The sequence below is a fragment of the Odocoileus virginianus genome, chromosome 31 (assembly GCF_023699985.2).
Source record: "Odocoileus virginianus isolate 20LAN1187 ecotype Illinois chromosome 31, Ovbor_1.2, whole genome shotgun sequence".
Classification (NCBI taxonomy): domain Eukaryota; kingdom Metazoa; phylum Chordata; class Mammalia; order Artiodactyla; family Cervidae; genus Odocoileus; species Odocoileus virginianus.
The window spans coordinates 1,193,641-1,219,854 of record NC_069704.1 but is presented as its reverse complement, the minus strand read 5'-3'; the positions used below and the strand labels follow the sequence as shown (position 1 = coordinate 1,219,854).

The 26,214-nt window shown below is 49.9% G+C and overlaps 1 protein-coding gene across 20 annotated transcripts in view; it reads left to right on the top strand.

The window, feature by feature from the left end:
* MYT1L (myelin transcription factor 1 like) overlaps positions 1 to 26,214 on the top strand; it is a 400,361-nt gene that overhangs the window by 40,535 nt on the left and 333,612 nt on the right. For 19 of the 20 annotated variants that reach the window (XM_070459146.1, XM_070459143.1, XM_070459144.1 and 16 more), the window contains exon 2: positions 4,278 to 4,365. The gene's annotated coding sequence lies outside the window, so the exon portion shown is untranslated. Of the gene's footprint in view, positions 1 to 4,277; positions 4,370 to 26,214 lie in introns of all 20 variants that reach the window. The other variant, XM_070459147.1, reaches the window with a different exon arrangement.

Genomic DNA, 26,214 nt, shown 5'->3' with positions numbered 1-26,214 from the left:
TTAGATCAGCCCTGTCCAACAGGAATATAATGCAAGCCACAAAATCACATATTTTGCATATCACCTTTTCCTGCAAATATTAAATGCAATAAACAGAGGGAATTAATTTTAACACTATATTTATCTCACCTATAATATCACATCAGTAGGTAGTCACTATGTATTTATAAACGTGGTATTTTACTTTATTTTTTTTGTACCATCATTAAACCTGGTGTTTGGGGTTCATCTCAGCCCTAAGGGACCATGTTTATCACCCAGTTGCCCACATGGCTAGTTTCTGCCACATTGGACATCAGGACTGTAGATTTTGCAGATGACAAGAAGACTTTCATTATATTTTTCCTAGGACTTTGCTGTATCTAGATAATGATGATTTTATTTTTAAAAAGTGACCTCTAATTGCACTGAGGACTTTGTGTGGTATTGAGCACATGCTGAGGATTTAGGATGCTGGGGTTCAAATCCACGTCTGCTATTCACAGATTAGTGATCTTAGGCCAACACTGTGTGCCTCATCTTTTCTCTGTACAATGAATATTAAGATGCACCTACCTTGCGGTGAGCTTCCCTGATGGCTCAGAAGTAAAGAATCTGCCTACTGATGCAGGAGACGTGGGTCCCATCCCTGGGTCGAAAAGATACCCCAGAGAATGAAATGGCAATCTGCCCCAGTATTCTTTCCTGGAGAACTCCATGGACAGAGGAGCCTGTGGGTTACACTCCATGGGTTGCAAAGAGTCGGACAGGACCAAGCCACTGAGTAGGCACATGCACCCTGCCGTGAGGGTTAAAGGCAGCAACGCGTGCCCGTTACTTACCGATGTGTGCCCACTCAGTCAGGCAGTCGTGTCCGGCCCTGCGACCCCACAGACTGCAGCCTGTGAGGCTGCTGTGTCCATGGGATTTCCTAGACCCGAATATTGGAATGGGCTGCCATTTCCTTCAAATCTGCGTCTCCTGCATCTCCTGCATCGGCAGGCAGATTCTCTACCACTGCGTCACCTGGGAAGCCACTTAGCACATAGTAAGTCTCCATTTTTAGGTTATTATGAGTATATCTTTTCTTTCTCCAGAAATGAATCACAGCACATCAGAAAATGAGGTCTATCTAATGATGGGCCATATAAAAATGATGTCTGTCTGGGGAAGGGTGTAGAGAGGAGCCAGTGTGCGCTCTACATGAGCCGTCTGCCTATGGGAGTTCTTGAGGGCAGGCCTTCAGTTCTTCCTGCCACTTCCTGATCACTCTGCTTCATCTCCACCTGTGCCGAGTGCCAAGGTTAAACTTGCAAAGTGAGCCAGGTTATTAAAGTTTTAGTTACATTGTTGTTACTATTTCCATAGAAAGTGTACTGCTTCTCTTCTGTTAATTAAGTGGGGGAGAAAATAAAAGTGGTAATATTGTTGCAGAAATAACAACAATCTTATGTGTTTAAAGCCTATGAAATAATTATTAATTAACTTAAATATTTATATAAATTTAAAGACTGCGTTCCCTAGATTTCTGATGACTAAAGCTTAGTTGTAGAGGGGAGGAGGAATCTTAAAAATTATCAGATCTGCCAGCCTCCCTTTACAAATGATAAGGTCACACTGTGCTTATGAAATCTGTTATTTTTCCATCTGTGGTAATTAGATTACTTATATTTTTAGATTACTGTTGTTGGTCAGTCATTCTGTCCATGGAATTCTCCAGGCAAGAGCATTGGATGGAGTGGGTTGCCATTCCCTCTCCAAGGATCTTCCCAACCTGGGGTTTGAACCTGGATCTCCTCCACTGCAGACAGACTCTTCACCATTGAGCCACCAGGGAAGCCCGTATTTTTAGATAAACTTGACGAAAGATTGGGACTGGTCTATGCTAGTGAGCGGTTCTTTAGATCACTTAGTGTTCAGCGTTTGTATAAACCTTAAGCTGGGTTAGATGTAGCTGCATTGGAGCTGGGGTGCTGGCCACATGGGGTTTAACAAAAAGTGTAAAAGATAACAGGCTAAAGAACTTAGAGTCTATTCCATTCTTGGCAATGTTTTAAAACTCAATACTCTGTTTTGATAAACCTAAAATCAGGTAAGCTTCTTTAGACTTACTGAGTGTTTAAAAGGGAAAAGTAATTGACTAAAGCCAAATCAAAGCAGGAGCAACTTTAGATGAAATAAACGTGGCGCGTGTGCACTTCAGCTGGCTGGGCTCCTGCCCCATTTCCAGGGTGGCCCTGCCTGCTCCCCCCAGGGGCCACTTAAGCCATTAGGACGTTACTTCTGACTCACAACAGGCGAGCTGGTCTCACCCAGGCACAAACTGGATTTACTGTCATTTCCAAAGTGAGACCCCAAGGCCTGAGATCCTCTTAAGTGTCTTCTAATGGGTTCTCTGTTTTCTTTCTCCCATTTATTAGAAATCATCAGAAACTTGAGATCCAAATTACTTCCACTAAAAGCATACATATATTTCCTCTGATTTTGAGTGACCCAAAATGGTCTCCGCATTTTAATAGCAATGATATTGTCTTAGAAGGGTCATCGGTTCTGTCTGCAGAAGAGGATGTTTCTGCAGCCAAAGCATGTTCACAGTTGCTGAAAGTCTTCCTTTAAAATCCTGAGGAACTCAGGGTCAATGTGTTAGAGGCACTGAGCGACCGCAAGGCAGCCTGGAGATGCAGAGAGAAGCTCGTGTCAGGGCTGGTCTTGAGTCCTAGCTGTGTCTCAGCGAGTTTCTTAGCATCTTGAGTGGATATGGGAACAGTGTTTGCTTTGAGGCATGAATGAGACAGTGGCCCCAAGTTAATTTACTGAAGCACAGTTGCCTTACAATGCTGTGTCAATTTCTGCTGTACACCAAAGTGCCTGTCACATGTCTGTGTACATTCTCCTTTATACTCTTTTTCATTGTGGTCTGTCCAGGATGTTAGATTTAGTTCCCTGTGCTGTGACGTGGGACCTCACTGTCCCTTCTGTAGATGACGGTTTGCACGTGCTGACCCCAGACTCCCGACCCTTTTCCTCCCCCATACTCCCTCCCTCTCGGCAACCGCAAGTCTGTTCTCTGTGTGTGTGAATCTGTTTTGTAGATAAGTTTATTTGTATCATTTTTTAGATTCTGTATGTAAGCAATATGGTATGATATTTGTCTTTCCCTTTCTTCCCTCACTTAGTTTGATAATCTCTAGGCCCATCCATATTGCTGCAAATGGCCTTCTTTCATTCTTTTTTATGGCCGAGTAATATTCCATTGCATATATGTGCCACATTTTCTTTATCCACTTGTCTGTCGATGACATTTGGATTGCTCATAAACTGTGAAAGTGCTGCTGTGGACACTAGGTGTGTGCATCCCTTCCAGTTGGGGTTTTGTCTGGACACGTGCCCAGGAGTGGGGTGGCAGGACCGGTGCCTGGCTTCTGAGTTGGGTATTCCATAGTGCGAGTTGTTTTCTGCACCATCCTTAATATGGAGATTCTTACTTTCCTAATGGAGTGGGAAGTGTGGTCTGGACAGGCGTGTGAAGACCCGGAGAGGGAGGGCATTCCAGGTAGACTGGAAAAATGCATGCAGAGTTGAGTGCGTAGAATTTCATTTTTCATATTCCCTCCCACGGAGCTTCTAAAATTGGGATGAATAAGGTTGGTGGTTAGAAAAAAATTTGAATTCATTTTCCAAAGGAATTCTTTTCCTTTTCTTCAATCACCCCATTTTCCACAGAAACCTGGAAAATAGGAAATACGAGAAACTTCCTGCCTTCCTCTTCTCATCTTTCTTTTCACATTTTTTTTTTTTTTTTTTTTGGTTTTTAAATGACTTCTGTTTAGAGTTTGTCCTGACGTGGCCCTGGGTGAGCAGTCTCACTGTGAGATCCTCACTTGACCCCCGAGCACTGCTGCGTGTAAATCTCGGGCACACGGCCTGTAGCCCAGAACCTTCTGGGGATGAGTGGCTAGCACCTGCCCCGCAGGCCGTGTCCCGGCGTCTGACTGCACCTCTGACTCATCTCCCTCTGCAGGAGGTCTCCGGAGGGAGGCCAGAGACTGGCCTGACTGACTCAGGACTGACTCAAACGTCACACACCTGACCTTCTTCCGTAGTTTTTACTAAAGACCTGACTTCAGTCTCAAAATCACCACCCTGTTGAGGCCACACAGGGGGGCCGTGTGTCAGGGCTCAGCACGTTCCTGGGCGCAATTGCACAGCCTCCGCTGATCCCCGGAGAACAGGCTGTGCGTGGGGAAGCCATCCCGGCTCGCGGCCACTAACCGCTCTCCTGTCCTCTCTCCCTGCAGAGAAGCGCACCCGGGGGCCGAGGTGCACGCAGCTGCCGCCCCGACAGCCGTCTGACCCGCCTGGACGTCTGCAGAGTCCCCGAGCGCGGTAGGTGAGCGCGGCGGGGCTGCACTGCTGCTGGGGCTGCGGGAGTCCTGGCTGGAAACACGCAGAACTTGGAGTGCGTGACGCCTGGTGCCAAATCAGGCCGACGGAGCGAGGCTTTCGTAGTGTTCTTGCTATCTAGGTGCCTCAGTTTTACTTGCTTGCCTAGTCGATTAAATGTGCACGTTTAATGGCCCATCAACTCTGACCTTTTCTGATGTCTTTACGCTGATGAGAGCGCCGTGTGTGACCCAGACATTTCGGGAACAAAAACCTAATGAAGCCAAGCAGACATTCCCGGAAAAGCATGTTCAGATTTCTACATAGTGGTTTTCATTCCCTCATTTTCCGTTTCTGACACTCACATGCATGGTGTTTTATAGATTTGGGGCTGTTTCCACTGGGATTCTTTAATGGGGCCTCAGAGAAACTCCGCAGACTGATCGGTGGGGTGCTGAGTGAGCCCGCGACTGTGACCCGCCGTCCTGACACCCCTGGTCTTCCAGGTGAGCGAGAGACAGACCAGAGCTCGGAGGCAAAGTGACGTTCTGTGAACTGTTCTTGTTCACAAAGTTCCTCTCACTGCTGACATACCTGAGAAGGAAGGCTGTTAATGAGAATACCTGTGTATCCTGAGTGTACCCTTACACGCGAAGAGGCAGGCTGTTAATGAGAATACCTGTGTACCCTTACATGCAAAGAGGCAGGGTGTTAATGAGAATACCTGTATACCCTTACACACAAAGAGGCAGGCTGTTAATGAGAATACCTGTGTACCCTTACACGCGAAGAGGCAGGCTGTTAATGAGAATACCTATATACCCTTATACGTGAAGAGGCAGGCTGTTAATAAGAATACCTGTGTACCCTTATACGTGAAGAGGCAGGTTGTTGATAAGAATACCGGTATACCCTTATACGTGAAGAGGCAGGTTGTTGATAAGAATACCGGTATACCCTTATACGTGAAGAGGCAGGCTGTTAATAAGAATACCTGTATACCCTTATATGTGAAGAGGCAGGCTGTTAATAAGATTGGTCGGTACGCATCCTGTGTTGCTTTGTGTTGGTCCTCGGTGTAAACTTCTGACCTGTTGTTTGTGACCCTCGCCGCTCCCTTAAAAAGCACAGATCATCACCCCCTCATAACGTGAGGCGCCTGTGCCCAGGGAGGTGGACCCCTGGCCCAGGGTCACACGGATTTCAGAGAATCCGCCCAGCCCTTTGGGCCTCAATTTCCTTTTCCTGGGGTGACACATCCCAGGAGATCATGTGTATCCCTTTCACAACCTGTCTTGAGACGTCACTTTATTGATCTTCAGCCTTATCAGTGGGGAGCATCCCCTTGACCAGAGGGCAAGGGAGACCCCTGCCCTGTCCATGGCCTGGAAGCATACTTGGGGCTTCTCTTTGTCTTCTGACCATGAGTGGCTGGGCTGGGAAATGTGACTCTTACAAATAAGACAAACTCAATCCCCATCAGGACTGTGAGAAATGAACCAATATTCTCTATTTACCAAATGAATTTTAATTGTTCAAACATTATACATGTTTCAAAGCATCCTCTCTTTACTCTCCATGATGTTTCTATGGCACTGTCTTCCAAATGTCATCATTCCCACTAATACCAAACTGCCAGAGAAAGAGGTTTTAAATTTTAGTTTTCTTCACCTAATTAGTATACACTCATTGTAGAAAAATTAAAATGTTAGAATGTATTTGTATATAAAATAAAATCACTGAAAATACCAGAATTCAGAAATAATTACAATTAATATCTTGCTTTAAAACCTTTGCAGTTGTTTTCTTTGCATATGATTTTAAAGAAGGCTCATACCATACATTTTGTTCTTTACTCTTTTTGCTTGATGTATCACGTATATATATCTTTCTACTGTGTATCAGCAAGTACATTTCCATAACATCATTTTTCCTGATTAACAGTATTCCACTTCATTCCTATACTGAAATATATCTAATGGTCTATTGTAATTTTATCAGTTGACTTTTTAAAATTTTGCTAAAATTTTACAAACAAGTTTTATAGCCAGTATTTTACCTAAAATTTTTACAATATTAATTGTTTCCTTAACAGACATTCATAATACAAAACCTGGTCAAGAGATGTGTACATTTTAGGGCAGTTGAGAAGGACAACACCTTTAAAATGCTCCTTCTTTTCGCGTCTTGTCACATGACTGCATTCCTCTGTCGTCCTAAATCAGTGCGTGAATGGTCTGCCACTCGTAGATGACTTTATGAAATCAACTTTAAGAAAAAGTAACCTCACGGTTTATTTGAAGTTCTGTTTCCGTAAATCGTCTGAATTCCTGAGAACTCAGTTCCAGATCCTCCGCCACTTTGGTTGACTGGTCACACGCAGGACCCGCCGCCCGTGGGACCTAAGGGAGATGCTGCTGCTGCCGCCACGGCGCTTGACGTGTCCGACTGCGCGACCCCACAGACAGCAGCCCACCAGGCTCCTCCACCCCTGGGATGTTCTAGGCAAGGGCACTGGAGTGGGGGGCCATTGCCTCCTCCAAGGGAGACACTGCTGACTAGTAAGTGGTCAGGGCGGGGCCCATCTGAGGACTCTGTCCAGCAGAAGCAGTAAGAAAGCACCACCTGCCGATGCAGGAGATGTGGGTCTGATCCCTGGGTCGGGAAGATTTCCTGGAGGAGGACATGGCAGCCCACTCCAGCAGTCTTGCCTGAAGAATCCCATGGACAGAGGAGCCTGGTGGGCTACAGTCCGTGGGGTCGCAGAGTCAGGCACGGCTGACCACACACATGCCCTCATCCTTAGCCGCTGGACACAGTAACCGTGATTGCTCTTAGGGGCCCGCCCCGAGCTTTTCCAGGCCACGTCATGAGGAGAGCCGTGCCACGTTCACTGCACTGATCTGCAGAGGGTACTGGGTGGACCCTCCTCCGCCCTTGGCACCAGCCCTCGGAAGGGAGCTGACCGTGTCCAGCAGTGGACAGCCTACCACCCAGCACGGTGCCGCTCCGCTGTTGGAGTGTCTTAGTGGTCAGAGTGTTATTCATGATACATTGAGGTGAAATTACCCTTTAACATTTTTACCTATTGTTTCCAGTTTTGCCTTCTGGAGAGAGAAAGTTCAGTTTAGTCCAAGGATGCTGTTTAAGAATCTGCTATGGGCAGGAACTGCTCCAGCTACAAAGGACAAATTCCGCTTTCATGTGATAGTATTTTGAATATTTGATGATAGTGACTGCATTTGCCTAAACAGACACATGAAACAACTCTCTCTTTTCAAGGCGATTGAAGTGTTAACTATACTAAACCTGCTAAGTTTCTGTGAGGCAGTCACTCGTGGCCTTGTTTCCTGACCACACTCATGGGCTCCCTGGGGAGCTGAGGACAACCATGCACCCCCGCCTTCGTAAGGATTGCCGAAGGTTTTGTTGAAAAGGAGGCAAGAGTCGTGTCCGCTGAGCTGCTAGTGAGTGTGACAGGAGAACCCGCTCTGCGCCGCGCGTCGAGCCCCCCAGAGAGGCTTCCGCAGGAAGATGCCTGCCTCCTCCCGCAGTTAGGCCACGGCCACCTAAGCCACAGGGTGAAGGGCATGACCCCCAAACATGGGGTGCCTTCCGTGCTCAGGAATCTCCGCCGCTGCTCAGACTGGGGTCTGCTTTCTGGAAGATTCCTCTCACACAGGCCAGGCGCCTGCTGTGCTGTGGCGGGCACTTCTGGCAGCTCTCTGAGGTAGGAAGGATGACTGTCCCGTTTCAAAGGGGAGGAAGCAGAAGGCGGGTGTTGGAGGCCCCCAGCATCAGCTGGATGGGGTGGGGCCGGGCTGAGGGTGCTGCAGGTGGGGCGGAGGGATGTCCCCGCTCCAAACTCTGGCCCCCAAGAAGCTCCTTGACCGCTTGGTTGTCTAGAGATGAACACCCACCTGCGGCGTGGCTTCTGTAAGCATAAACGCAGAAACCACAGGACGTCAAACCACAAACACGTGAGCTGCGCTGTTGTATAAATGGTCTTCAACCAGTGCTTCTTTTTTATATTAACATTTTTAACTTTTATTTAATTGGAGAACGATTGCTCTGCAGTATCGGGCTGGTTTCTGCCATACGTCAACATGCATCGGCCGTGGGCATACGAATGTCCCCGTCTCTGCGGCCCCCCTCCACCCCGTCCCAGCCCTCTGGGTTGTCACCGGGCACCGGTTTGAGCTCCCTTCACCGTCCAGCAGATTCCCGCCAGCTGTCCATCTAACATGCTGTGTGTGCTTTAGTGCCCACTCGCCCAGTCCTGCACTGCGCCCACAGGCCTGTCCTCTCTGCATTGCTGTCACTGCCCTGCAAATAGGGCCATCAGTGCCATCTTTCTAGATTCCATATATATGTGTTAATATACAATATTTGTTTTTCTCTTTCTGACTTACTTCGCTCTGTATAATAGGTTCTAGGTTTATCTACCGCATTAGAATACCTTATCTGATTACCTCATTAGCTTACCTGATTCAAATATATTCCTTTTACAACAGATTAATAATCCATTTTATGCGTGTGCCACAGCTTCTTTATTCATTCATCTGTTGATGGACATCTAGGCTGCTTCCGTGTCCTAGCTATTGTAAATAGTGCAGCAGTGAGCGTTGGGGCCCGTCAACCACTGCTTTCAGGGTTGTTTCTTATATGACCAAACTTGCTATCGTATAATATCATTATCATATGCTTAAAATCCTCTTTATATGAAGAGAGACTTAGAAAATTCATACTTTGTAATTTAGTCCGTGAGTATTTATTAATCATTGTGAATATTTTATTACTTTTTAAGTTTTCTGACTAACAATATTATCTTTTCACTTTTTCCCTTTTCCAATGGACATGAGTTTGAGCAATCTCTGGGAGAGCTGGTGATGGACAGGGAAGCCTGGCGTGCTGCAGTCCGTGGGGTCGCAGAGAGTCGGACATGACTAAGCGACTGAACACTTATTTTTACTACTTCCTATATCTTACCTCTTTCAAATTCCACATAGTTTTACTGTATTGAAGCTTTCGTTTTATTTACATCTTGTCCATCCTTGACTTTATGCTGTGTGCTGGCCTCTGGCTCTTTAGTAAGTAAATCGTGGGAGTGCAGCCTTGTTACGGCTGCTTCTGGACACAAGCGAAGGGCAGGCTGTGCTCACTGCGCACCTGTTTGATCAGATAAATGAGAAGTTCTCATGAGCACAGACGAGCGAGAGAGGAGCAACGAAGGCTTTCTCTCAGCTCAGAACCAAGCAGGCAGCAAACGTGGAGGGTAACTGAACCCATGGGGAAGCAGCCCAGCCCGGAGCCTGGTGCGGGGGGCGAGGCTGAAGGAGAGCTTGTCTCTGCCCTCTGTCCCCCTGCCCTCTGTCCTCCTCCCCTCCGTCCTCCCCCCTATCCTCCCCCCTGCTCTTCATCCTCCCCTCCATCCCCCCCCTGCTCTCCATCCTCCCCTCCATCCTCCCCCCTGCTTTCCATCCTCCCCTCCATCCTCCCCCCCCCGCTCTCCATCCTCCCCTCCATCCTCCCCCCCTGCTCTCCATCCTCCTCTCCATCCTCCCCCCTGCTCTCCATCCTCCCCTCCATCCTCCCCCCCTGCTCTCCATCCTCCCCTCCATCCTCCCCCCCTGCTCTCCATCCTCCCCTCCATCCTCCCCCCCTGCTCTCCATCCTCCCCTCCATCCTCCCCCCTGCTCTCCATCCTCCCCTCCCCTCGCTCTCCATCCTCCCCTCCATCCTCCCCCCCTGCTCTCCATCCTCCTCTCCATCCTCCCCCCTGCTCTCCATCCTCCCCTCCATCCTCCCCCCCTGCTCTCCATCCTCCCCTCCATCCTCCCCCCTGCTTTCCATCCTCCCCTCCATCCTCCCCCCCCGCTCTCCATCCTCCCCTCCATCCTCCCCCCCCTGCTCTCCATCCTCCTCTCCATCCTCCCCCCTGCTCTCCATCCTCCCCTCCATCCTCCCCCCCCCGCTCTCCATCCTCCCCTCCATCCTCCCCCCTGCTTTCCATCCTCCCCTCCATCCTCCCCCCTGCTCTCCATCCTCCCCTCCATCCTCCCCCCCCGCTCTCCGTCCTCCCCTCCATCCTCCCCCCCCGCTCTCCGTCCTCCCCTCCATCCTCCCCCCTGCTCTCCGTCCTCCCCTCCATCCTCCCCCCCCGCTCTCCGTCCTCCCCTCCATCCTCCCCCCCTGCTCTCCATCCTCCCCCCCCGCTCTCCGTCCTCCCCTCCATCCTCCCCCCCTGCTCTCCATCCTCCCCCCCTGCTCTCCGTCCTCCCCTCCATCCTCCTCTCCATCCTCCCCTCCATCCTCCCTCCTCCTCTCCATCCTCCCCTCCTTTCTCCCTCCCTTCCTTCTCTGTTTCCTCTCTCTCTCTCTCTCTCTCTCTCTCTCTCCTTCTGCCCCTTTCATGCTGAGTGGCTCAGCCATGATGATAAGGTGTGCTTTTTTATATATACCAGGAATTGTACTCCTTTTCACTTGAGACTATAGTCCCACACAGAAGTAGCCCTGAAATACAGGAAAAGTCAAGACCATTAACTCTTGCAACACACCAATGCACAGAACAAAGGGAGTTCTGTGCCCTGTGACCAGACCAGCAACCCAGGGAGGCCCTGCAGGGTCGCCAGAGTCTGGATTCTAAGAAACATGAAATGAGCAGCGAGGCCCGCAATGGGGATTCACCTGGGAGATGGCTTCTTTAATCTTCAAACCCGTGTGCCAGTGGCGAGGGTCACAGAGGACAGAGTTGGGCGGCCCCAAGCCGTGTGCCCGGGTGACACCGAGTCACAGTGACCGAGAGTGGGGGGGGCGCAGGGGGACCTGGGGGAGCTGCCTCCTGCTGAGTGACCAGCACTGCTGGGAGCCCCCAAAGCTGGGCGAGGAGCAACCAGGCAGAACGAGACGGGGCCAGGCAATCAGGGCAGTGAGGCCAGAACGAGGGTAGGAGGCACACCCGTGGCGTCTGCAGTCTGAGCGGGGCTGTCCTTCCTTCTCCATGACCTGCTCTCTGCATCCAGGTCACAGCGCTCTGAGCCTTAAGTTCTCTCCACCTTGTATGTGTCCCTTTACATGAAACACAGGTATTAAAAGATACAGCCAGGAGAAAAACATATTTCTTCTATTAAAGATTGTCACCTCATACATTAAAATTTAAAATCTGAACTATCTAGGCTATTTAAAATGTCAGCTCTACAATATTAAGGAATTACTGGAAATCTTCCCGAGCTTGCTCAAATTCGTGTCCATTGAGTCGGTGATGCCATCCAACCATCTCATCCTCTGTCACCCCCTTCTCCTCCTGCTCTCAATCTTTCCCAGCATCAGAGTCTTTTCTAATGAGTCAGCTCTTCACATCAGGTGGCAAAAGTATTGGAGCTTGAGCTTCAGCATCAGTCCTTCCAATGAATATCCAGAGTTGATTTCCTTTAGGATTGATATTTGATCCTTGCAGTCCAAGGGACTCTTAAGGGTCTTCTCCAACACCACAGTTCAAAAGCATCAATTCTTCAGTGCTCAACTTTCTTTATAGTCCAACTCTCACATCCATACATGACTACTGGAAAAACCATAGCTTTGACTAGACAGACCTTTGTCGGCAAAGTGATGTCTTTGCTTTTTAATATACTATCTAGGTTTGTCATAATTTTCCTTCCAAGCAGCAAGTTTGTTTTAATTTCATGGCTGCCGTCACCATCTACAGTGATTTTGGAGCCACAGAAAATAAAGTCTGTCACTGTTTCCACTTTTTTCTCCATCTATTTGTTGTGAAGTGATGGAACTGGATGCCATGATCTTAGTTTTCTGAATGTTGAGTTTTAACCCAGGTTTTTCACTCTCTTTTTTCACTTTCATCAAGAGACTCTTTATTTGCTTTTTGCTTTCTGCCATTAGAATGGTATTATCTGCGTATCTGAGGTCATTGGTATTTCCCCCCGCAATCTTGATTTCAGCATGTGCTTCATCCAGTCTGGCGTTTTCTGGACACTCTCTGCATGCGAGTTGAATAAGCAGGGTAACGATATGCAGCCTTGATGTGCTCCTTTCCTGATTTGGAACCTGTCCATTGTCCCATGTCTAGTTCTGTTACTTCTTGGCCTGCGTACGGGTTTCTCAGGAGACGGTCAGGTGGTCTGGTATTCCCATCTCTTTAAGAATTTTCCACAGTTAGTTGTGATCCACACAGTCAAGGACTTTAGTATAGTCAATGAAGCAGAAGTAGATTTTTTTTTTAGTTCCCTTGCTTATTCTATGGTCCAGCGGATGTTGGCAGCTTGATCTCTGGCTCCTCTGACTTTTCTACCTCCAGCTTGCACATCAGGAATTTCTCCGTTCATATGCTGTTGAAGCCTGGCTGGAAGGATTTTGATCATCACCTACTAGCATCTGAAATGAGCGCAATTGTATACTTTAAGCATTCTTTGGCATTGCCTTTCTTTGAGATTGGAATGAATACTGACCTTTTCCAATCCTGTGGCCACTGCTGAGGTTTCCAAACTTGCTGCTGTATTGAGTGCAGCACTTTAACAGCATCATCTTTCAGGGTTTGAAATAGCTCAGCTGTAATTCCATCATCTCCACTCGCTTTGTTTGTAGTAATGCTTCCTAAGGCCCAGTTGACTTCATACTCCAGCGTATCTGGTTCTAGGTGAGTGATCACACCATCGTGGTTATTCAGGTCATTAAGACTTTTTTTGTACAGTTCTTTTGTGTATTCTTGCCACTTCTTCTTAATCTCTTCTCCTTCTGTTAGGTCCATACCATTTCTGTCCTTTATTGAGCTCATCTTTGCATGAAATATTCCCTTGTGTCTCAAATTTCTTGAAGCAGTCTCTAGTCTTTCCCATTCTATTGTTTCCCTCTATTTCTTTGCATTGATCTCTGAGGAAGGCTTTCTTATATTTCTTTGCTACCCTCTGGAACCCTGCATTCAGTTGGGTATGTCTTTCCCTTTCTCCTTTGCCTTTCACTTCAGTTCTTTTCTCAGCTATTTTAAGAACAGTATGAATACTATCATGGCTGTGCTTTAAAATAAATTTCCTATATTTTAGAGATACATAGTGAAACATTTCTAGGCAAACTGTATGATTTCTGGAATTACTTTCCAAATAATATAGAAATGGTTATCAGATGGCAGTATGGATAAAATGTCATCAGCGAAATGACATTCTTAAAACTGATTGATGGGTAAATGGGTTTATTATACTCTTCTGTCTACTTTTGTATTTGTGTAACATTTTCCATATTAAAATGTTCCAGTGAACAGAAAGTTGAGCGACATCATGTATCACCCACCAACTTGTAGGAAATAAGCCCAACTTCCGACTTTTGAAAACTGGGGGTAAGTGTTCTTTCTGTGCCTCAGTTTGGTCGGTTTTAAAATGTGGATGTTAATAGTGTGGACCTTCACAGGGTCACCGTGGAGATGGCGTGAGTTGGGGTGTGTAACATGCTACCCGTGTGCTGTGTGTAAAGCCTCCATGGGGGCCTCAGACATAGCAGAACCCCTCCACAGACCGGGTCACTACCGTTAACTGTCACACAGGCAGAACCTGCGTGTTCATTTTCCACCTAGAACTTCTTACACTGGGGATTGCTCTGTGGAAAAAGCCCTTAGTTTTGTATATGAAAGCATTTTAGAATCAATAGTTATCTTTTCTGTTTTAAAATCAACACTTGAATCGATTTAGTAATTAGTGACTTCTGTGACTTGTAACATTGAATATATTTTGAAAAGTATTTCAAGAAATGATATAAAACAGGGTTTAAAACTTGCTGGTAATATATTAATATAATTTTTTTTCCTTCAGAGCAGGAGAGCTTAGATTAGTAGATCAGATTTAATTGCTTTTCATTTCTTTTGTGTGTGTGTGTGTGTGCAAAGCATAAATAACTACATTTTTTCTCTAAACACAGTTGTTGAAGGGCCACTTATGTTCTGTCCTTACCTAACACTTGAGCTGTATTCTCTGCAGTTGCGTGATTAATCGTACACTGCTCTTTTCCACAGTGTTTAAATCCTGACCCATAGCTGTTCTACAAAAGGAACTGGGAATTTGGACAGTTGCCTTTTCTAAAGAACCCGCTTTCGCTGATATGATTTTGGAGGTGGGAGGGCTGTGGGACCCAGGTGCGCATCGTCCCCGCCACCCTCTCTCTGTGGGCCGTCTGCGTTTCCCTCTCCCGTGCCTTGGAGCGAACACCGCCACCTGGGGCGCCGGTTATCATTGCATTGGTGAGAGATGACAAGCGTGCTCTCCGCAAGGCTGACCTGCGCTGTCCACTCACCGTGCCTGGCGAGGAGGGCTGGGAGGATGAGTGGAGACCGAGCTCTGGGACAGCAAGTCAGGACTTGGCAGGGGGGCAGGAGCAGTGAGCGCCTGGTGCCACGGGCGAGGGCCGGGTCAGCCCGGGGAGGGCGAGTGCATTCTGACGGCAGAGCTGGGAGGGCTTCCTGGGCAGGTGGGTCAAACAGGCATGGCATCTGGTGCCGAGAAGGGAAGCAGGCATGAAAAAAGAGATAAGAAGACATGGAACATACACAGCGTTCTCTGTGTGCATCTTGAGAGAGGGCGAGATTCCATTACCAGCTGGCCTAAAATAAATAAATACTAGACTTTGCCTCTCACACCCTCCTGTGTGGGTCGCCAGCTCCCAGTTTCACTGCATAAGGAGGCCCCAGCATCAGGAGCTCGTAGGGAGGACCCTGGGTGGAGGACCCGTGGGAGTGGACGACAGCGAACGGCATGAAGGTACTGGTGTCTCCCCGGCCCCACCTCTTGCCCACATATTTGTGAAGTCACCTCCATGTGCAGTTGCCGAGGGATGTTTCAAATGAACTGACGTGTTTGTAAAACTCAGCAGGCCTGCCTGACCCCGACCCTAAGCGGACGGGTGCCGGATGGGCTGGTGCCCGGCCTGCATGTTCACGCGGCTGGACGGGCAGGTCTGGGCTCCAGCTCGACGGCCACGTGTGAAGGTGCCCTGGTTTTGCAGGCGGGCACCCTGCTTCAGGACCGGCTCCGTGTGTACAATGGTCACACCTTCCTGGCTTCAATCACAGAGAACCCTCCCGCAATAAAAAAGCTCATTCTCTTCAAAGGAAGCTGGAAGCAGTTGTGTCCGTGTGTGAGCCCAGGAGCACCTTCTGCGTGGGGGTCACCGCTGCATCCGTGCTCTCACATCCCACAGACAACACACGGCCGCTGATCACTGGACCCACGGGGGTGGTGAACGTGAGTGTCGGGGAGAGTGGAGAGGTCAGCAGAGACGGACGGAAGAAGCCTCATCCGAGAAGGTGCTGGAGGGTCTTCCCAGGCAGAGGAGGGCGGCCAGAGTGCTCCTTCACCGGGAAGCGGGAGGGAGGAAGCCTGAGGTGCGGGGAGCACGCCGAGTCCTCGCGAGATCCGCTGATTTGAGGGTCCCAGGACTGCCCCCACTGCGCTGTGGGAACTGATCTTACGGGTGACAGAGAAAGATAGAGCGTGAGAGTGGGGATCATGCCAGTACAGCTGAAACCACAGGAGAGAGGGCCCGGCCATCCCGACCATGTGGCCATGTAGAGACCCAGAAGAGGAGCTTCTCTGTTTGCATGACGACGCCAGCCTGGTGCAGGAGGTGCACTGGCCCGGGGTCCCAGCCAGGGCCCTGGACCTGTCCTCAATGAAGCCACCCCCCGGCAGGCCGGCCGCTCTCCAGCACCACAGCTGGACCCAGAGCAGCACCCCTGGCTGGGGTCTGGTGCTCAGAGCACTGTGCAGACAGGATGCAGCACGCTGCGGCCAGGGCGAGCACACGGGCACAGCAGAGAAGCAGGCGGAGCCGAGAGGAACGAGCTTCATGGGATGCCTCTGCCACGGGGCTCTGGGGGGTCTCAACTAGATGGTGCTCCAGTTCACGTCACGTACACACCCCACTGCATCTCACACACACACATGCGCCCATACCATGCACATGCAGACACGTGAGCGTGCACACACATGTGTACATACACATGCACGCACACATGAGCATGCACACACACAAACAGGCACACACACTGCTTTGCATCCTCTTCACCTTCCCTGTCCCGATGGCCCCAGGCACGCAGGCCTCCCAGCGTCCACTCCTGGAGACGCCACCTCCAGTGCCCCCCCGGCCCCACCCTGCCCTGTCACAGCCATTTCTCACGTCCCCGGGACAGTACTGACCTTGCCTCAGTGGGCTCGCAGGACAACCTGCTTTCCCTGTCCCGGCCACCTCGTTGCACAGGGCAGGACCGTGGTCCCCAGATGGACCCCGGCCCAGCGGGGGCCCTGCCCGAGTCTGCCCACAACTCCCTCTGGGCGCCGTTCATAAGGATGCAGCCACGATCTCTTCTCACCTCATGGAGATGTGCTCTGTGGGTTTTGTGAGACTCCGTGAGGAGCCTTTTGAGAATAGCATGCAGTGATGTCACTAAAGATGTCCCGTACCCAGCACTAATATTTCAGTTCAGTTCAGTCGCTCAGTCATATTCGACTCTTTGCAACCCCATGGACTGCAGCATTCCAGGCCTCCCTGTCCTTCACCAACTCCCAGAGTTTACTCGAACTCATGTCCATTGAGTCGGTGATGCCATCCAACCATCCCATCCTCTGTTGTCCCCTTCTCCTCCTGCTTTCAACCTTTCCTAGCATCAGGGTCTTTTCCAGTGAATCAGTTCTTTGCATCAGGTGGCCAAAGTATTGGAGTACTAATATTTACTGTCTATTTAAAAACACACTTTAATCACAGAGACCTTCTTTCTCAGACTTCTCCCCTTTGTCTCAGAAATTAGTTTAGAAAATAGTCAAGCCCACAGCTCCTAGAGCATAGACTCACGGTTGGGGTTACTACCATTAGAAGAAGCTAAGAGGGTTCATATTGTATAAGAGTGACAAAGGTCATCCTTTTTCCCAATTCCCCTTGATTTTGGGGGGGGGAATTTAATTGACATTGTGATTAAATGATGGCATCTGAGTTTGCCTTCCTGCCTCCTCTCCTCCTTCCGTGTTCCTGTAGGAACATATGACGTGAGTACAGGGAGACTGTTCTCCACACTCATCTCACAATTATCTGGTTAGTGTTCCCAGAGATCTTTATATCCTAATTTTAATTTAATGAAAGTGGTAAAAGGTTTAAAATCCCCCAAAGAGCATGGATATGAGTTTTCATCCGCAGCAACGTTCCCTGGGTGGATGCGGGCCACACTCTCATGTAACCCCCCCTCCTGCCTCCTGACATGCGCAGAGCAGTAACAGCCGTCGCCCGTGTCTCCTTCCTGCAACCCGTCCCTGCCTTAGAGATCGTTCAGGCTTGCTGAGCAGAGCGCACACTGGGAGCAGCCCGCGGGGCAGCCACGTGCCGGCGGGGCTGGCTGCGCCTCAGCGGGTCCAAACCTGCGTGTTCCTGCAAGCCCTGGGCCTCCGCCTCCTCCCGGGCGGAGCGAGATCTGGCTGCAACGCTGGAAATGGGGCTATTTTCTGGGAATTGGAAAGCTTTCCAGGTGGAAAACCTAGTCTTTCTGGGAAGAGCTACAAAGTAATGTCACCCCATATTCTGCAGGGACGCCATGGGCCTGGAAAGGCCTCTGGGACTCCACTTTCTGCATTGATTCTGCTGTTTGCAAGTGCTGTGTTTCCTGGTAGTTGTCTTCACGTGTTCTTCAGTCCTTGTGTGAAGTCGCTCTTCTCGTTGATTTCTTCCTTTTGTTTAATATTTGGCTTTTTCTTAATGACTGCTGTGGACCAAATAAGACGTACAACTTGAGAGTTGAGAGTTAAGTTTTATTTGGGGCAAAATGAGGACTGCAGCCTGAGAGGTGGCATCTCAGATAGCTCTGAGAGACTGCTCCAACGCGGCAGTGGGGGAAGGTTGATACAGGTTTTGGCCGAGGGGGAGTTCAGCACCATGTGAGCCATGAAACGCTCATTTTACAAAAGGCTTCTCATTGGTCATGAGGATCTGATGTCACCGTGAAGGGATTTAGTGCTCCTCTAGATGTGAGGAGATACAAGGATTGAGATCATAAAATCTGTTCCTAAAAACATCCAGCTGTCTAAAGAGCTGTCCCACCAGGCTCCCTGGAGCACAGAGCGCCTCCCTCCACCCGGAGCTCCCTCGGGGATCATTGAAGGTCCGCGGCTATAGCAGCACCGGGCTCAGTCTCCAGAGGCAGATGGCAGGCGCCTTTGTTGTTCAGGCATTGGCAGTGCTCTTGGAAATGCCAATTTTTAGTTGACACTGTGTATCATCAATTTTATATTGTTCATTTTTTTTGCTCAAAAAGCTAGTGATCACATTAACTCCAAGGATAGAGTAAGAAAACAAAATCCTTGCCTGTAAGGGAAGAATGTCTCCATGTGTGTATGCTTGGCCACAAGCAACCAGAGAGAAGGGCTTCCCTGGTGGTTCAGTGATCAAGAACGCACCTGCCAGTGCAAGAGATGCAGTGTGGTCCCTGGGTCGGGAAGACCCCCTGGAGAAGGAATGGCCACCCACTCTAGCGTTCTTGCCTGGGAAAGTCCATGGACAGAGGAGCTTGGAGGGCTACAGTCCATGGGCCACCAAAGAGTCGGGCGAGATTTAGCGACTAGACTACAGCAGCAAAGCAGATGGAAATGTGAGAAGGAGGCAGGAAGCGGGGAGGGGCGGAGCCGCAGCTGGAGGAGGAGCCCCTTTCAGTGTCGCCTTTGGGAGGGTCTAAGAGGAGACCCCCGGGCGGTACCGCCAGGGGGAGGGTGGTGCAAAGCCCCGAGGCAGGCCCACACTGAGGCACTGCAGAGATAGCTTCAGCAGGCCCCTGGGGCTTCAGAAGCCTGGAAGAGGAAGAAAGTCTCAGGGAGGAGGTTGGAGAGAGAGCAGGGCAGGCGTCAGATCACAGGTGGGGCAGGGTGTGTGTAACTCGTGTGAGAGCTCTGGCTCCCACCATGCGTGTGATGGGAATCACTGGCAGTGCTGGGAGAGAGGTGAGGCGTCCGGACGGGCATTTTACGAGGCTCCCGGGGCTGTTGGGGGAGAGGGACTGCGGACATGGAGGGAGGGAGCGTGGGTGACCTGGCTGGAAACCTGGGAGTGGAGAGCTGACGGGGGGGACGGATGACATGCTGGTGGAGATCGGGGACGTCGGGCCACCACTGGGATGGGAGGGGCTTTCGCTGGCTGCCGGGGCTGTGGGAGGACTGGGCTTGCTGCAGGTCCAGGCAGGTGAGTGGGGAGGCTAAACTGTGTCCAGCAGGGACACATCCTACACCCCGCCTCCCAAGACAGTCTGTGGCCTGGAGTATGGATGGGCCAGGGAGCCTTTCAAGTATTCGAGTTCTCAAGTCCTGTCATTTCTGATGTGTGCCAACCCTGTGCTATGAATGGCAAAGGCCACCTCTATTGCCTGGAGCACACACGTGAGAAGCGGCCCTCCCAGATGGTGACCTCGGGGGGGCCTTCTCAGCCTGTGTTGGTGATGGACATTTGACATTTAAGGGTTCTTCAAAGTTCTGATTCAGAAATCCACACTCTGGGTACTGTGTTCACTTGTGACCTGATCGTGACCTCAGAAACAAAGCAAACAGAACAAGATCACTGGCTCACCTCCTGCTACAGGCAGAGGCCTTGGGTGTCAGGATGGCAGGAATCCTCACACACACCTACACAGGCACACCCTTGCACACACAGTGTGCACGCAGGCGCACACACACGTGCACAGGCACACACTTCACACACAGGGTGCACGCAGGCGCACACACACGTGCACACAGGCAGGCAGGGGCGCCCTGAGTGATGTCCAGCCCCCCAAGGTGACTGCCCCGCTTCCCCGTTCTCCTGGGGAGCAGGAACAGAAGCCAAAGACTTAGCATCCTTCGTTGGGAATCTGTATCTGACATAATGAATCCAATGGATGACCAAGAGGCCAGAAATACTCTGTGTGTTCACTTGAGCTCATGTTAAGGGAATGAAGGTCTGTACTGAGGGGCCCCTGGGGTGCTGTGTCACATGCTCCTTGCCGTCTCCTCAGTCCCGAGCTGGCCTGGCAGGCGAGAGGCCTGGAGTCCTGGCCAAGCTCAGGCGGGGCTTTGGGCCATGGGAGATCATGCTCTATTTTCTTTATTAACCGCTTTTTCACAGTTTTATGTGCTCTTTGTGAACCTAGAACTTCCAGATATACAAGCTGGATTTAGAAAAGAAGGAGGAATCAGAGGTCAAATTGCCAACATCCGTTGGATCATAGTAAAAGCTACAGAATTCCAGAAAAACATCTATTTCTGTTTCATTGACTATACTAAAGCCTTTGACTGTGTGGATCACAGCAAACTATTAGAAAATTCTTAAGATAGGGAATACCAGACCACCTGCCTACTGAGAAACCTGTATGCAGGTCAAGAAGCAAGTTAGAACTGGACATGGAACAACAGATGGCTTCAAAATTGGGGAAGGAGTACGTCAGGGCTGTATATTGTCACCCTGCTTATTTAACTTATATGCAGAGTATATCATGCAAAATTCTGGGCTGCATGAAGCACAAGCTGGAATCAAGATTGCCTGGAGAAATATCAATAACCTCAAATATGTAGATGACACCACTCTAATGGCAGAAAGCAAAGAGGAACTAAAAGTAAAAGAGAAGAGTGAAAAAGCTGGCCTAAAACTCAACATTCAAAAAACTAAGATCATGGTATCCAGTCCCATCACTTCATGGGAAATAGATGGGGAAACACTAGAAACAGTGACAAACTTTATTTTCTTGGGCTCCAAAATCACTGCAGATGCTGACTGCAGCCATGCTATTAAGAGATGCATGCTCCTTGGAAGAAAAGCTATGACAAATCTAAACAGCATATTAAAAAGCAGAGATATTACTTTGCCAACCAAGGTCCGTCTAGTCAGTTTTTCAAGTAGTCACGTACGTCTGTGAGACTTGAACCACAAAAAGAGCTGAGTGTTGAAGAATTGATGCTTCGGAACTGTGCTGTTGAAGACTCTTGAGAGTCCCTTGGACTGCAAGGAGATCAAACCAGTCAATTCTAAACGAAATCAACCCTGAATATTCATTGGAAAGACTGATGCTGAAACTGAAGCTCCAATGCTTTGGTCACCTAATGCAAAGAGCCAAGTCATTGGGAAAAAACCCTGAGGCTAGGAAAGATTGAAGGCAGGAGGAAATGGGGACGACAGAGGATGAGATGGTTGGATGGCATCACCAGCTCAATGGACGTGAATTTAAGCAAGCTCCGGGAGATGGGGAAGGACAGGGAAGCTTGGCGTGCTGCAGTCCATGAGGTCAGAGTCGGACACAACTGAGCAAGTGAACAACAACAAAATGTAGTCTGCGATGTGCTTTTATCAATTTACTCAGAGAATGCCTGCGCACATGGAGAACCAGTTAGGGACACGCTTCTAATTTCTTCTCTGCTTGTCTGTTCCTTTTGGGCTCGCCTCAAATGTGCCAGATGTATGATTAAAGGGCAGGCCTTCCCTTCCTGTTTATCCCATCCCTCAGTCTGCCACATGGTAGGACTCGGGAACATCTTTTCCTGGGAATAAGTCACTGTATGTGAATGCAGAAGGCGGCACGCTCATAGTGGGAGAAATGTGGTGAAGCCAGCACAGGACGCTCACAGTGGCTGCTGTCTGCACACACAGCCTTCTCACCGAGGACACCTATCATTTCTAAGGCTAGGGTGAAGGCCACGGGTGCCTTGCAGGCGCTGGTGAGACCCTGAGTGCTGTGGGGGCAGCAGGAGGCAGTTCTGGCCAAGAGACCACAGAGGACGCGGTTCATGCAAGTGTGTGGGGTGGGCATCCAGGCAGAAGGCGCTGCAGGGGCAGAAGGTGGAGGCGCCCAGAAGCACAGGATTGTTCAGATGCCGCGGTGCCGGACAGAGGGGAAGGGGAAAGTGCGCCACCTGATGAAGAGCTCCGAAGGCCAGCCTAGTGCGTGGTGTTTTCCTAGAAACTCTTTTCCATTGTATTTTATAAAATAATTGAATTGGATTTTTAAAAGTCTTATGCTGCACCTCCGGATGTTGTGGGAAGCACCGAGTGACATTCCACGTGAGATCATGGTGTTGGTTCAGCAGAGCTAAGACATCGCGAAGCCCTAAAGTGGGGCCCTTCCTGATGGCAGACAACACAGTCGGGTCTTGACACCTCTCTGCTAAGATTTCAGCTCACTCTGTAGCCATTCCACGTTCTGTGTGAGCTGAGAAGGAGCTGAAGGGTCCTTTCTATTTGCCTTGTGGACGGATTGTTTGTCCCCACCCCCCACCCCCCCACTGCGGCTTCCCTACAGGTTTATCTTCATAATTATATTTTACTTAGGCTAATAATTAAGTCAGTGTGAATTCCTTAAACGTATCAGGGCTGATTTCGAGGCAGAGGCGATGCTAGCGTGTAAAGGGAAGCCTTAGTCCAGGATGGAGAGCCGCAGGGCGTCCTCCAGGCTGGACACAGCTCGGGAGGGAAGATGGTGGTACTTTGGAAATTCATGACAAAGAGGATTTTTGGGGAGCATTTTCTGTTGTGATTTCCCAGGTGGGTGCATGCTCAGTCACTCGCACTGTGTCCGTCTCTTTGGACCATAGCCCGCCAGGGTCCTCGCCACAGGATTTTTTAGGCACGAATACAAGAGGGGGCTGCCATTCCCTCCTTCAGGGGCTTTTCTCAACCCAGAGATCAAGCTCACATCCCATGTGTCTCCTGCGTTGCAGATGGATTCTTTGCCCACTGAGCCACAGGGGAAGCCCAGCTTGATCACCACTGGATCCCATTTGTCAATCTGTTATTCACCATCATGTTTCCCAACCTTAAAAAAAAAGTGTTTAGTGTCACTGTTAAAGAGTGGTTTTTGTTATACCTCTGGCTGTTTCTCAAGTTTAAAAAAAAAAGATTCATAGGCTATGTTGTTCAGTTGCTATGGCTTGGTCTAAATGTGGAAAGCTGGGCCTTAAAATGATAAATTTTGTGTGTCAACCAGAAATTTCCCCATGTTTTTCTGCTCCTTCTCTTTTCTGCTACTTCTTTCATGTGGGTAGCTGGTTGTCTTTTGTGCAAATTAACTAAGCTCTAGCTCCACCCACCTTACTGGTTCTTTATGCAAAATGTATGGAAATTAAGTTTTTGTGTTTCGAAGGGGGATTATATTTTCCACACTTTCATCACTACCTTTCATTCCTAGTGAACAATGACAGAAAAGCTGATCATTTGCAGCTCAGAAAATAAAGTATTTTCATCCAAAGTAGGCATCTACAGGAATGAAATATATCCCGGCTTTGGGAAAATTGGAAAATGACCTCTTTTTAAACTCTGCTCCATATCTCACAGATCTATTTCTAGCGCTTTGGAATTCCCATCCGCTATCCCCCCAACTCTCACCCCTGATTAATATTAATCAGAAGACTGAATCTGAAATGAATTTTCAAGTCAGGCCTCAGAGCAAATATTAGATTCGTGAACTCAAAGGGAGTCGAGTGAGGCGGGAGCTGCGGTGCTGTCTGAAGGCTCTGCCCTTGGTCACCCTCCCGTCTCATTTTTCACGCCTGCTTCGAGGGTGGTGTGTGTTGCACAGCCTCATCTCCCGTCTTTGCAGTTGAATCTCAGATCCCTGTGCAGGCTTCTGGGATGCACATGCCCCCGGGTACCTCTGGCTCAGCATCTCCCGACCACAGCCAGACCCCTCCCACCAGCATCTTCTTGGGTTGAGCCCACACCGCTGGGTCGTCTTCCCGCTCTAGCTGGCCAGGTGCCAAGTGCAGCGCCCGTCTGCTCGCCCACACCCTCCCTGAAGGCCCAGCCACCTGGGGGGCGTCTACCCTCGGTTCCCCCTGCGGCCCTTGTTTCTCAGTCTGGTCTGGAGCTGCATTCACTCTCACACGGCTTCCAGCATTCTTTCTAAAACAGAATGTAAAGCAGGTGCTTTAGGTCATTCGCTTGGCTTCAAACCCAGTCTGTTTGGAGGCTCTGGGAGTTCGCTGACCTCTCTGACCCACTGACACTCACTGGGGATGAGTGTCGACGTCCCCGTCTGAAGTGATGGACACGATAGCTGATATGCCGGCTGCTGTGAAGATAACCAGTGTGGCAAAGCCCAGGTGCTGTTTGGCGGGGCCCACCGAGGCGCGCCAGAGGCAGCTCACGGAACGGTCAGCGTGGGTGCTTCTCCCGCACAGACACTTTCTTTCCCGCACAGTTTTGCACATCAGCTGGACCTGGGGGCCACTGCTCTCCTAGCCTCACCACACGCCTTTTGTAGTGACCTCTCCTGGTTCCTAACCCCCGACCTGGGCCGCTCGCCGTCACCCTGGGGGCAGGACAGGTCTCCTGCCTAAGACGCTCTCCCCAGACCCCTCTCTCCTCCAGCACGGCGCCCACGTCCCCAGTGCCAATCCTGCACTGTCCCAAACGTCATCACTCGGAGGGTTGAGCATGTAGCCTGCAGACCGTGGCCCAGCGTCCCGCCCCTCACCCACCCCACCTGCCTTTCTGGAGCACTCTTGGGGCTTCCAGATGTGACCATAAAAACCTCCAGGGCCTTAGACTTGCTCATCCTTAGTGCACAGTTGGCGGAGATATTCAGGTCTTATCATGTGAACCCATCTGGGCTCCCAACACAGGTTCCCAGGATTCCATTATCCCTGGGATGGATTATCCCCTTGGGGAGCATTGTCACATTTTAGGAGAAGCACAGACGTTTTAGTCAGAGAGGTCTGAGTTTCCAGCCTCACTCTGCCGTGCGTTAACTCTGTAAGCTTCCTCGAGCTCTGTGACTTTGCTGAGAATCACCTTATTAATCCATATACTGGGCGCAATGCTGTGACCTGCCTTGCAGGGCTGCCCAGACGATTAGATGAGACACTGCTTGTCAGGCTATTATAATTCCTGAGTCATAACAGGGTGGTTGAGGGCTGGGCCGAGTTGCTGGATGTGCGATAGGTGATGCTGTCAGCAAACCCTAGCATGACCTGGATTGGGGCATGTGTATGGCACCCCCAAAGGCCGACCCAGGCTCCAGGGCCACCCAGGATCGCTGTGTGAGCCCCTCCCGGTGCGTCAGCTGATGGCCTCGCATCCTTCAACGTTTCACTCCCTTCACCGATGCCTCACTGAGGTCTCCGATCCCATCCCCTCACGTCCTTCTCAGCCTTTTCATCGTCATTGTTAAAGGTTAATGCATTGGTGGCTTTCTGTGTACCGTGAACCACTCTTCATCTTTTATTCCTATTAAGCTTAGTGCTTACCCTACCCTATGTGGTGTGGCCCTTCCACAATCAATATTCCACAGATAAGGAATCATCACTCAAAGGTTAAATAATTTGTTGAAGTTCACAGAGCTGCAGAGCGCAGGATCTTACAAGATGAGCTTCTTCATGTGCTGAATTTCTGCGAGTCACTTGGATCCCCCAACTGAACACAGTCACATTAGCTCAGCCTGCATCCCCAGAGGTCATACTCTGCACCTACTGTGTACTGTGCACCTACTGTACACCCTGCACCTACTGTATACCCTGCACCTACTGTGTACCGTGCACCTACTGTGTACTGTGCACCTACTGTGTACTGTGCACCTACTGTATGCCCTGCACCTACTGTGTACTGTGCACCTACTGTGTACTGTGCACCTACTGTGTACCCTGCACCTACTGTGTACTGTGCACCTACTGTATGCCCTGCACTACTGTACACCCTGCACCTACTGTATACCCTGCACCTACTGTGTACCCTGCACCTACTGTATACCCTGCACCTACTGTGTACTCTGCACCTACTGTATACCCTGCACCTACTGTGTACTGTGCACCTACTGTGTACTGTGCACCTACTGTATGCCCTGCACCTACTGTACACCCTGCACCTACTGTG